Below are 13,036 nucleotides of genomic sequence, written 5' to 3'. Positions count from 1 at the left end.
TTTATTGTTGGCTTTTATTCTAAATTACGTTTTTATTGATTTTAATATTCTGTTTTTGTGTATTTTATTGTTGCAAGCTGCCTTGTGAGGGCTTCTGCCCTGAAAGCTGCTACACTGCATTGCCAGTTAAGAGCCCCTCCATCTGGCAGGCTGCATTTTGGTCCTTCTCCAGTCTCCTCATACATACAATCACCTCCCCATTGACCTCTGTGCTCTCTGCCTGCTCTACGTTGCTTGATGCCATTGGCTGGCCAGATTGGATGTTATAGTGCCTCTTTGCATGCCTGGCCCATCCCTCTATATGTCATTGGCTTACCTGCTCTGATGTCAGCCAGGACAGACTTGGGCTAAGCAGCTGAATGCAAGGGGAGGCCTGTGAGATCAATAATTCTAGTGGAATGAAACTCCCATATGTATCTCCTTCCACAGACTGTGTGCTTTTTGAATGGCATTTTGCAAATTGTTTCAATATTAGAGCCTGTTGGTCAGAAACAAAGCAACAACAAAGTCAGAACAATCACTACAGTGGTATAGCGAAGCTAAGGCTCACAGGGTGGAGGTACTGATTTTTTTATTAGCAGGGACGATGACATTATCGGCCCTCTACCCCTCCCAGCAACAAATGCTTGCTAGGGAGTTGCATGCACACATACAGATAGCTAGGGATCATAAATCTGCCTGTATTTTGGGACTCTTCTTGGGGGAGTAGCTATGGGGACTGTCATGATGAGCGCCTATACTTCAAAATCTATCACTGGATAGATGGCAATTGTTGTTTGTCAAAAGAAAGATTGGGGGGCGAGACCTGCTGTGGTGGTGCAGCGTTCCACTGGTGAGCCTACGGCAGCTGCTTGCTCCAGATGCCTTATGGTGGCATTAGGCAGCACAGCCCACAGGGGTCTTTTTCAGCACAGGATCAGCCATGGAGGCAGAATGTTGCGCCTGAAATATTGTAACTTAGGCCATGGCTAGACCAGGCCTATATCCTGGGACCGTCCCTGTGCATCCAAATGACACACGGCATCCTGGGAGCAGGCAGGGATGACCCCTCCATTTGCCTGGGATACTCCTTAGGTGTAGTTAAGGCCTTAGAATGAATTATGGCTGACAAACAACCCAGCGAAGATGGACATCATGCCTCAATCTGCCTAATGGTAAGCCAGGCCCAATGAACTCCCAAGCCAGCAAGGGAAATACTGTATTGGATTTTGTGTGTCTATCTATTTAGAAATGGCCAATGTGATTGGAGGGTTGGACTGGGACCCGGGAGACCCAGGTTCTAATCCCCATTCAGCCATGAAGCTCACCGGGTGGCTTTGGGCCAGTCACTGACTCTCTGCCCAACCTACCTCACAGGGAGAGGAGGAGGAACCATGTAAGTTGCCTCGGGCTTCTTGCATGAGGAGGAAATGGTGGGATACAAATGTAATACTAAATAGATATATCTACCTCTACACACACACATACACACCTATCTTGATATATCTGCAATGCCCCAACTAGCAAATGGAACAAAACAAAATTACTGAGTTATGCCCAATAGTTAAATTGTCAACTAACCAACAGTTAATGAAGGGATTTTTTTAAAGCAATGTTGTGCTTGAAGCCATTTCACAATAACGAATGCATGGATTATTAATTGAGCTGACTAAGCTGACATATGAGGAGAGCCAAAGAAATGCGAATGCCTATCATAAAATCAATATAGCTTCCTGACTTTCCATGTCACCCCTTGTAAACTTCATTAGTGGCCTGAGACCTATTCATGAGGTCCTGCCAGTTTATGTCACTGCGGAGGTCAAAAGTTCAGTGGCTTTTAAAACCTGATGTAGCCATGTCCATGTCTTTCTTCATAATCTTGCAATATCACACACTCGAGAGCAGATGTTTTGGACTACAACACCCATCATTTTTGACCATTGACCATGCTGGCTGAGACTGATGGGAGTTAAAGTCCAAACCTCCCCAGGCAACCTCTCCTAACAAGACTGTCCCAGATGCCTCTCAACAGCTGCTTATATTTTTGAATTTTATATAAGAATACGGTAGTGTAAGGCTTATTACTTGAGATTACCAGACTGATTTGGCTCATTTTTTTTTTAGACAAAAATATGCAGAAAACTTTGAAAGTTCGAAAAAGTTCAAAGTTCAACCTTTAATAGCGAACTAGTATGTTTCTGTGCTCTGGAGTAGTCGGGGAACTACAACTCCCAAGTAGCTCTGCACTGTGCAGGTAGAAAACACAAAGGTGGGAATGGAGAGAGAGGGCCTTGGGCTTTGTGAATCAAGTCTATTCTCCAAGCGGCCATATTTGTGTTGAAAGAAAAGAATCTCCATAAAGCTTCTGGAGGACTGACGTAGCGGGAGTCAAGGAACAGTATGTTTTGCCCTCAGCTTACTAGCACCCATGGCGACATGTGCTTAAAGGTTTTATATTCTGATTTATCATGTTTTGACAGCATAGAAGTTGGGCAGTACAGACATGAAATAAATGAATGGGTGAGGGAATTAATGCCTTTTTTCACCAATCCATACTTTTGCCAAAACAGATTCTGAGTGTTCAGCCCCATCTAAAATATCTCTAGGTTTCTTGGCAGATCCATAAAGTCTAAATTTAAAGCTTAGACTAAAAGGGGTTTCCACCCTAGCTTGGTCTTTAAGCATGGTTATTATGCCAATTTTTGTTGTCAAATTCTCCAAGTGCGCCATTATTTTTAGGAGTGCAGTTTTCAGATAGATTATGCTTATGGTACCATGGAAAATGGGTGCTTAGGTTCAGTGTCACAGTTAACAGTACTCTTTCTCTCTCTCTTTGTATATTGATGAATACAATAAAATCTCTCAATGGTTCGCAATATTAAAATACAATATTAAAACCACAACATTAAAACACAGCCGTAAGATAGCAGTAAGAAGAGAAGACTGAGGGGAGACATGATAGCACTCTTCAAGTACTTGAAAGGTTATCACACAGAGAAGGGCCAGGATCTCTTTTCAATCATCTCAGGGTGCAGGACATGTAATAATGGGCTGAAGTTACAGGAAGCCAGATTCCCGTTGGACATCAGGAAAAACTTCTAAACTGTTAGAGCAGTACAACAATGGAACCAGTTACCTAGGGAGGTCGTGGGTTCTCCCACACTGGAGGCATTCAAGAGGCAGCTGGACAGCCATCTGTGTTGCAGTGGATTCCTGCATTGAGCAGGGGGTTGGACTTGATGGCCTTATAGGCCCCTTCCAACTCTACTATTCTATGGTTCTATGATACAGCATAAAAACAGTTCTAATTACAGTAAAAATCAAGGAGCATAAAAACAGAGCAGCATAATTAATTTACTTATATCCACTGACGATATTAAGGTAAATCTGTGTTCAACTTTGACACCAGGTACATCTTGGGGAATAAGATGAGACTGTTAAACTATACTGTGTCGGGCCAAAGAAAACTATTTTTCACTGGGCACAGAATGAAACACCTACAAGCTGACATTTATGCTGGGCTGTATTGTAGCAACTGAGAAGACAAACAAAATGGGCAGCGGGGTGTTGTGTGATATTAAACGCATAACCAAACGAAAGCAGAAAACGTCAGTACATAAATCCGTGGTATGCCACACCTCAACTACTGATCATCCCATAATTTCAAAAATGTAGAATGGGTGAAGATATAAAGGCAGCAAAGTGAATGGAGGAGCAGAGAAGAACATCCCTGCCAGAAGAGTTTTAAGAGATTTGAACTGCTTTTAAAGAGAAAAAACACACATCAAAGAGTGACTTCATTTACTTTGGATTAGAACACAAGAACAGAAGGGCTTCTGCACTTCTGTTTAAAAATTAAATAGAAATAACTACTTCTGCAATACTCAACCTCTGGGACAGAACATCCTGTATCTCTATCAAGCCAACTGGACTTCATTAAAAAAAATACATGATGCATAATAGACCCAAGTATAACTATAGGATTGTGTAGTTAGACTTCTAAGGGCCAAACAAAACGAGACATGAGATGTCCCTTTAGCCATCATAGCAGGTTTTGAAAAACCGTAATAAATCCAGGTGAGGAGGTAATTTTCATTAGGGGCTTGTTCAGTCACTACAAGCCACAATAGTTAGGGTTTTGACCCAACTATGGTGGCTTAGCATGTCGTGTGAGGGGAGAAAACTGCTGCCAGAATGGATGAGGAACCACCCCAGCTAACCATCCCGCTGCAGTACGGTTATGGCTTACCGTGACGTGTGACGGGCTCCCCGGTGGACGTGGTTAAAAATGGGCTCTGGGAGGTTTCTAGGCTGTGACCACAGAGTCTGTTGGCAGGAGTGACTGCCAATTCTAGTGACGCTCTTGCTGCTACAGGCTTTCTCTATGGTCATGCAGCCATTTTTGGAGGTGGTATTTTTTCAATGGAGAGGGCCCAGAGAGGCTATTTGCGTCAGGGGGGAGGCCGGGATGCAGGGTTGTGTGTGTTAACTATGGAAAGTGGATGGGTGGCAGAACCAGACAGTGCTGTGTGGTTCCATGGTTGTGTGGTGGGCCCACTTGCAGTGGTTACTCTAACTCTTTCCTCTCTGTAGTTCCCCTAACCACCATCCCTCCTCACACATGTGAATGGAGCCCAGGACTCCAACACATGAGAAGAGGAGGTTCGTTTAACCCCTTTCTCCCACATTCAGAAAATCACCCTACCCAGCTATTCTTATGGTGTAAATGGAAACTTTTCTTGGGCCAACAGCAGTTGTGGGGAGAACTGATTTTTTTTTCAGGACTCCAATGAGGGAGGGCAAGTTTCAGCCACCCTTCTCACGTGCTGTGCTCCCAATTAAAATTGGGGAGTGACTGACCTACTATTAATTTTCTCCTGATGTGTGTACTAATGACACATTTAGCATCATGTGTTAGTTGTCTCTAAGCTAGGGCACTCTCTTTTCAGAACTATTTAGCCTCTCAACGGACAGCAGAACAACCCACATTACAGAGGTATGCTCAGAACTGAGTTTGCTTCGGAACACTTCACCACCTGTGGGGAACCTGTGGCCCTCCAGATGTTGTTGGACTCCAACTCCCATCACCCCAGCCCAAGGCTGATGGGAATTGGGAGTCCAACAATATCTGGAAGGCCATATGCTCCCCGCACTTGCTTAATTTCTTCCTTATAGAGTCACTGAACATTAATCATGGATATGAAGGCCTGAGGTAAACCAGAAAAAATGGAAGAGGAGCGAGTGTGTGTGTGCGTTTCATGTGGGGGGTTTGAAAAATTTGGGGGAAATTAGTTTTTTGGAATTCTTTTCTTCCAGTTTCCCCCCAGGCCTTCATATCTCTAGACCTATCTCTGACAAGCTTAGCAAACCTTGGAAGGAGCTTGATCTTCTGCAACGTGTATTATTTGTTGCAAAGCAGTGGTGGCAGCTGCTGATGCATAGAACTGAGCTTCCTCCTGCCACAATAATGTCACATATTTCTAAAGGAAAAGAGATTCATTTTTGGTCCGTCCCATTTAAGCTTTTTGTCATCTGTTTGAGATGCAAATCGGTGAGATGGAACATGCTGTGCCCCAATCATCATTTCTAATTTCTCAAAGCATGTTATCCAGGCAAGGCCCTCTTTCATTTTCTGTTAACCACAGTGCTGCCACATCCCTACCAAAGGCTCTTCAAAATAACGTAATCATGATGCACAGTGGAATCATACGGTGAAATCAAGAATTTTATGAAAGGGTCGGAAAAGACATTCAAAACTGCACCTGCCATTGCTTGCCGACTCTGGCCTGGTTCAGACAACACGCTAATCCGTGCTACTTAACCACAAAATGGTTAATGCATTCCCTTAACCATTTTGTGGTTAAGCAGCATGGTTTAGCGTGTTGTCTGAACCTGTTTAAATTAACCAACAGAGGGAGCTATTTCAGATTGCCGCTTCCAGAAACTCAGCATTCTGATAAAGGTCGAGGCACATCTCTGGCAAACCATTTCCCCAGCATTTGTCATGCTGTTGCATATGTTGGATGCAGCATCATTAAAGTCTATTGAAGTGGCTGTTTCGTTTTTTATCCTTTTGCTTGGTTGCTTGTGCCTGTTATCAAATGCTCCAAAGCATCCTTCTCTAACTTGATGGGGAGGATTACAACTGTCCTCATACCCATTGGCTGTCATGTCTAGGAATAATGGGAATTGTAGTTAAACACATCTGGATGGCACCAGGTTGGGGAAGGCCTCTCCAAAGCAAGAATGAAGAAGAGTGATAAGAGACTCAGTATGAAGCACTGGATAGCATGGCATTGCTGGAATTTGAATCACAGAGACTGGAGTTCAAATCTGCACTCAGCCATGGTCTAGTTTCCTATATCCCAGCCTAACACATCTCATAGGGTGACCATATGAAAAGGAGGACAGGGCTCTGTATCTTTAACAGTTGCACAGAAAAGGGAATTTCAGCAGGTGTCATTTGTATACATGCAGCACCTGGTGAAATTCCCACTTCATTACAACAGCTAAAGCTGCCAGAGCCCTGCCCTCTTTTGTATCTGGTCTACAGGGCAGGGCTCCGGCAGCTTTAACTGTAAAAGATGTTACACATTAAAAAGTAGCAGCAGCAGCACTAAAAATAACATTATCTGGAAGATTTCTAAGTAGAGGGTTCCTGGAAATTGTGTGCTGGGCTGAAGAAGCAAGGATGGATATCACATGTAAGGAGCTGCCTGGCAACCAAGCGAGACCAACTGACAGTAGCTCTGCTAGGCCTCAGGCAGAAGTCCTTTTCCAGCCGAGATATGATGAAATCGTTCTTAAGTAGAAATGTCAGGGATTAAACCTGGATCAGGCGAGCAGAGTTTTTACCAATGAGCTTGAGAAACAGGGACTAGCAGGAGAAATGCTGGGAGGTTTGGTACTGGGAGGCTTGAAGAGGCTTTGGGACATGAGGAGACACTGGTGTGTGGGAAGAGCTGTGTGAGGAGGAGAAGCCGTAATCACAGATGTAGGTGTCCTGTCTTTTTTGGCTACATGAAGAAAGTGATAAGCTCTTGAGTTTAGGAAAACGGCCCATCTCATCTCAGAAATCACACAGGATTCACATGTAACACTAACCTGTGGTATGGGTGGCTGAATTCTGGGTTGCTGTATTGTGTCAACTAGCCACACTGACAAACCATGGTTTGTTAACCACAAACAAGAAAGAAATTCCTTGGTTTGTTGTTGTGTTATGAACTCTGTGTTGTTTAAACTATGGGTTGTTATGTGTGAAATGAGAACTGTTGGATGTTCATTGGTTGTTTCTCCAGGCTAGAAAAAACATCACCTGCTCTGCATGCAAGTACTACAGCACCGCAAAGGTATTTGAGATAAAAGGAAGTGGAATGGGTGAAGGAGGAGGAAAACAAACAACCAGTGTGGACTGGAGCCAGGAGTCAGTTGTGGTGTAGTTGCTAGAGAGCTGGATTGGGAGACAAAAGATCCAAGTTCTAGTCCCCACTCAGCCATGGAAGTTCACTGGGTGACTTTGGGGCAGTCACAGACTCAGCCCAACCTACCTCACATAGTTGTTGTTGTCGTTGTTGGAAGAAAATGAAGAGGAGGAGGATTATGTATGTCGCCTTGGGTTCCTTAAGGAGGAAAAAGGGTTTGATATAAATATAATAAATAAATACACAAACAAATAAAACCTAGTGAATGAGAAAGCAAACCACGGCTTATTTAGTTGTCTGCCAGCCAAATCCTGAGTAGGACAGTAAACCATGGGTTAAATAAACTATAGGTTAGCATTATGTGTGAACCAGGTCTGTGTAAGGAACAACGTTCAATCTGCATTGCCAGTGTTATCAACTCCCTCAGACAAAGGTTGGAAATGGTACCAAAGTTGCTATGGTACTCTTCTAGAAGGTTCTGAGCCTTATCCTAAAGTAGGTCTTATTGAAAATAACCTGGGTTGGATACCTAATCTCTCTGGTTTCATCTAATGTCATTTTATAAAGCAAATGAAAAGATGTTGTGGTTCAAACATACCTTTTCATGTGACAAATAATGGCCATACCATTTAACGTGGCAAAATAATGACCTAGCATTGCTGCTAAAATTCAACAATTGTGGAATTGTTATTAGCAAAGAGGGGAAACAGTTAACTTAATGCATTAATAAGGGTCTATACAACGCAATGGAAAGGATCCAGCTTTAGTTATATTTAAAATAGACCCACTGAAATGAATAGGACTTAAGTCTTATTCATTTCAGTGGGTCTGCTGTAAGTCAGTGACTTACTTTCTCATTTCAATGGATTGACTCGAAGTATGACTAAATGTGGATGCAACTGAGAATTTTTCAGAGTGGCTCTGACAAAGTAACATGCCAGGGAATGTTAAAATTAAGTGGGCATGTACCTGAGAATTACCTGAATGGGAGGGAGACCACTGGGAGCTTCCTGAAACTTGCTCTGATTTTTTTTTTTAAAGGATGAGTGATAAATACAACTCTGATAAAGAATTACTTTGAGTTGAATCCAAAGTACACAAGCCAAATACTGCTTCTGTATTGGAACTTTCACATTCCTGCCTCCCTCTTGCAGCCCTCTGCGCACGCACACACACTCCAAAAACCTGCACTGAAAGGTCGGCGGATCCTCCTGCATTACACGGGCTATGGTGCAAAGCGCTGCAGTGAGAGGAGGAAATCTCCACCACCACCAAATTGGAGAGAAGCACCTTGAATGAGTGGAGGGGGGGGGGGAAATCCACTCCCACCACTGAGTCAAACTATTGTGTAGCTGAGATGTATCTCTCCCTTTTTTAACACATGTGGCCTCATTTCGGATTGGGCTCTACCACACTCTGGAATGGGGGTGGGGGGATAAAACCATCCCCTCTGTTTTTCTGCAATCCCCAAATTTCCGCCCGCACCCCCCACCCCTGCCACAGGGGTTACTGCCTCCAGAGATGAGTATAAGGCAGGAGCATGAAAACTTTGCCCCTGTCGATTTTGTTGGATACCAATTCCCATCAACCACAGCTAGGATAGCCAATTGTCAGGGATGATAGGAGTTGTAGCCCGATAACATCTGAAGGGCCACAGGTTCCCCACCCCTGGTGTGGGGACACATAGATACATAGAACCTGTTTTAAGCTTTCAGATCCAGGATGGTGGAGGAAAGCTGGGGTCTACCCAACTTTCCTGCAAAGTAGGCACCTGGACCAAACGTCTAGATTCCCAGGCAGCTGCCTCCCGAACTCTGTCCACAACCGGGAAGAGCCAGCCCTTTGAAGAATAAAACCACACACACACACACACTTTAAGGACCAAAGCAGGTTTATTTACACAAACTAACATCTAACTTTTAAGGCTCTAGTCAGGCAGTAAAAGCTGGGGAGAAGGAGAGAGGGGAAAGCAGGGGAGGGATGAGGGAAACTGATGAAAAATTAATTTTTACCTTCAGGAATGTCTATTTTCAGCTCATTCCCTAATGGCTACCCCAAATGTATTATCTATCCAATTCTTTGACTGGAAAATGTTCTAATTTTATGCCGTTTGACAGATTTTGCAAGGAATTCCTTTGGTATTAGGTTGACCATTAGAGAATGGATTATATCCTGTATATTCTGTATCGTGCTACTTTAGATTCACTCATCCCTTTGAAAATTGTCGATGGACAGTATATTGCTTATAAAGCACTAGCTGAGGACGTTAATGGGTGCAATAGCCATCAAAGCAGGAACAAAAAGCACTCTCCTTGTAAAGAAAGCAATGTCAAAGCATGCTGGTATGCGAATTTTATTTGCAGTCCGAATGCTAAATCTGTCTCAGCCCGAGTTGTTCCTGTAAATATAGAGACTCTTAATTGGAACTGCACGTTTATCTCGCCAGCCTGCTTTTTGGAAATTGGGCATTAGATAGAAATGCAAGATAATAGATGAAAATCACTGGGACGAAGCACTTCGATTCCGCTCTTTTGGATTCATAGGCAGTGAACTGGCATAAAAGGGTGAAAATTAATGAACAAGACTTTCAGAATAGCAACCAAGAATCTTGTGGTGGTGGCTTAAAAGACTAGGAAATGTATTAGGACATAAGCAATTTGTTAGCTTTAAAGTGATATAAGGCTCTGAGTTGTTTTTGAGGCAATTGGCTAACATGACAGGACTATCCAACTGCAGGATTTGGGGCTCTTCCTAGGGAGGTGATTTTTCTGCTAACTTCCCCCTCCATCTCTAGCCTCCTGCATGGTATCTCCCACTATTCCCAAAGGTCCCTCTACAATCAGGAGCAGCTTTTCAAGGGCTGCAGAGAGAAGGGGAGGCAGAAAAATCCCACTTTACAACTGGGACTCTGCTCCATTTATTTATTTATTTATTTATTTATTTATTTATTTATTTATTTATTTATTTTATTACATTTATATACCACCCCACAGCCGAAGCACTCTGGGTGGTTTACAACAATTAAAAATGGTATACATTAAAAGTATACAAAATTTAAAAACCATCAAAAACATAAAAACAGTATAAAAACAACAGTATCCATTTAAAAACAACAATTCTGGGGTCCATTAAAAATAAACTTAACGTTGTTAAATGCTGTTAAAATGCCTGGGAGAAGAGAAAAGTCTTGACCTGACGCCGAAAAGATAACAATGTGGGCTCCAGGCGAGCCTCATTGGGGAGATCATTCTACAGTTGGGGGGCAACCACTGAAAAGGCCCTCTCTCTTGTTGCCATCCTCCGAGCTTCCCTCGGAGTAGGCACCCAGAGGAGGACCTTAGATGTTGAGCGCAGTGTACGGGTAGGTTCATGTTGGGAGAGGCGTTCCATCAGGTATTGCAGTCCCAAGCCATGTAGGGCTTTATAGGTTAAAACCAGCACCTTGAATTGGGCTCGGAAACATATAGGCAGCCAATGCAAGCGGGCCAGAGTCGGTGTTATATGCTCAAACCTCCCTGTTCCAGCTATCAATCTGGCCACCGCATTTTGCACAAAAATCCTTTTCCTTTTCATGGAAAAGTAGCTAGAACCCAAGCCATAATTTAAAATGCCATCACTGATCAGTACATGTAGAAGGATGCTCCTTTCACCAGTGCCTTCCCATCCTGAGAGTTGCTGTCGAACGCATCCGGAGAGCAGAGCTGCCCCTGAGTAACACTGAGGCACATCTGTAAGCTGTGTGACTCCAGAAGCCATGAATTAGGCATTCTCGGTTTCCAGGTTCATGCATTTATTTATCTTTTCAAGGAGCCACTTAAAAAGAATGTTCCCCTATTGATATATGTGCAACATCCTGTAGTTTCTTCATCTTGATTTTGCAACCTTTTCCAGATGGTGTAATAAGCACTGAGCTTTGAGGATGATGTAATTCTGTGATAATCTAAACAAGGGGAAGAAAGCGTTTGCGTCCATGGCACTGCCATATTTTACTGGGGTCTTCTGTGTCATTCTGAAGTATGGTGTGTGTATGTGTTTTCTTCTCCATGTAGGGAGCTGCCTTTTCCTGGCACAGCATCTGTTTTCAATAGCATGCACACCAAGACTGCTGACAACAAGGAGTCTGATTGTATGCTCCTTGACCCACGTTCCAGCCGGAGTGTTTTTGTTTTCGGCAGCTCTTTACTCTCTCTTCAACTTTGCCTGCCTTAAGAGGGACCAGCAGCTCCACTAACCATGCGTAATGGCTGAGAGCGTTCTCCACCTCTCCCACCCCATCAGGTCCATTATATATGGGGCAAACCGCAAATGGTATCTGGCAATGCTCTGCAGTCCTCTGAACATCCTTTATCCTTCCCATTTCACTGTTCAAGGAAGGAATTACAACTACATTACCAGAGCTCCGGTGCTTGGTGGGTTGAGTGTTGTATGTGGAGTGCAGAGGAGATCTGAATTCATACCCAGCTATGAACTCTTAAACTAGCCATGAGTAATACCACATTCTCATTACAATCATGTAACAGAATAGCCAGTTGATATAGTCTCTTTTTCACTACCAGTTTTCTTTCTTTGGGGGAGCACCAGTGAGACCCACCTGCATTCTCAAAGAGGGCGGGTTTTAATTAATGTATTTGTTTTAATTAGATGGGTGATGGTAGCCTTTCCCAACTAGCACCCTCCAGATGTAGTGGACTGCAATTCCCATCAACCACAGCTAGCATGCTAATCCTAAATATCCAAAACATGGGTTATGGAGCTCCCCATCTTCATGGGGGGGGGCGAGGGTAAGGGATAAGTTCACATCTCCCCTGCATTTTCCTCCCAGTTATGTTTTGTTTGGGAGTTCTGCAGGATGATGATTCCATTTCTTAAAATGACATGTGATGGTCCTTGACCACCATACAGAGGCTCAGATGTAGCTTACTCCCAAAGATGCATTGAGCAGGGGGTTGGACTCGATGGCCTTGTAGGCCCCTTCCAACTCTGCTATTCTATGATTCTATGACTTGGAAGAGTGCATCCACAAGTACCTAAAAACAGCGGCCGTTGAGGTATTGTTCTTTTTTTTACCAGAACCTGGATTTCACCCACCTTTATTTTATTTATGATTTATTACCATTATTTATATCCTACCTGTCAGGGTAAATTCCTACCAAGGTGGCTTAAAAGTAAAACAACAACACATGAATATAAACCATTATAAAACAATATTCAAAATAACAGCTCATGACGGCCTGTCCACAGAGCAGTTGGTGGTAGAAAGGCCTGTACAGGCAATTCCAATGCTGAGAAGGTTGTCAGCCTTACCCTTTGCAACCTGTTTCTGGTGGGCTGTTGCAGGACAACAGCCAGGGCCAACCCTACCATTTGACAGAGGAAAGGAGGTTACCTCAGGCAGCAGCTGCTAAGAGGCAGGGAGTACTGGTGAAAAGTTGGAGAACAGAGCTGTGTGGGCCACATAGCCTGCCCTGTGTCCTGGCCTGCTGCCCTCAGGATCAGTGGAAGGTGATGCCCTGTAAGATTCAATTGTCAATCCTGTCAGCTTGTGTGTGGGGGTGATGTAGGCGCCATCTTGACCTTTTCCTTAGGCAGCAAAATGGCCTTGGCAACAGCCCACCAGAAATATGAAATATATTTTA

This window comes from Elgaria multicarinata, chromosome 2, assembly GCF_023053635.1.
Source record: "Elgaria multicarinata webbii isolate HBS135686 ecotype San Diego chromosome 2, rElgMul1.1.pri, whole genome shotgun sequence".
In the NCBI taxonomy this organism is placed as follows: Eukaryota; Metazoa; Chordata; class Lepidosauria; order Squamata; family Anguidae; genus Elgaria; species Elgaria multicarinata.
Note: the sequence above shows the minus strand (reverse complement) of the source record.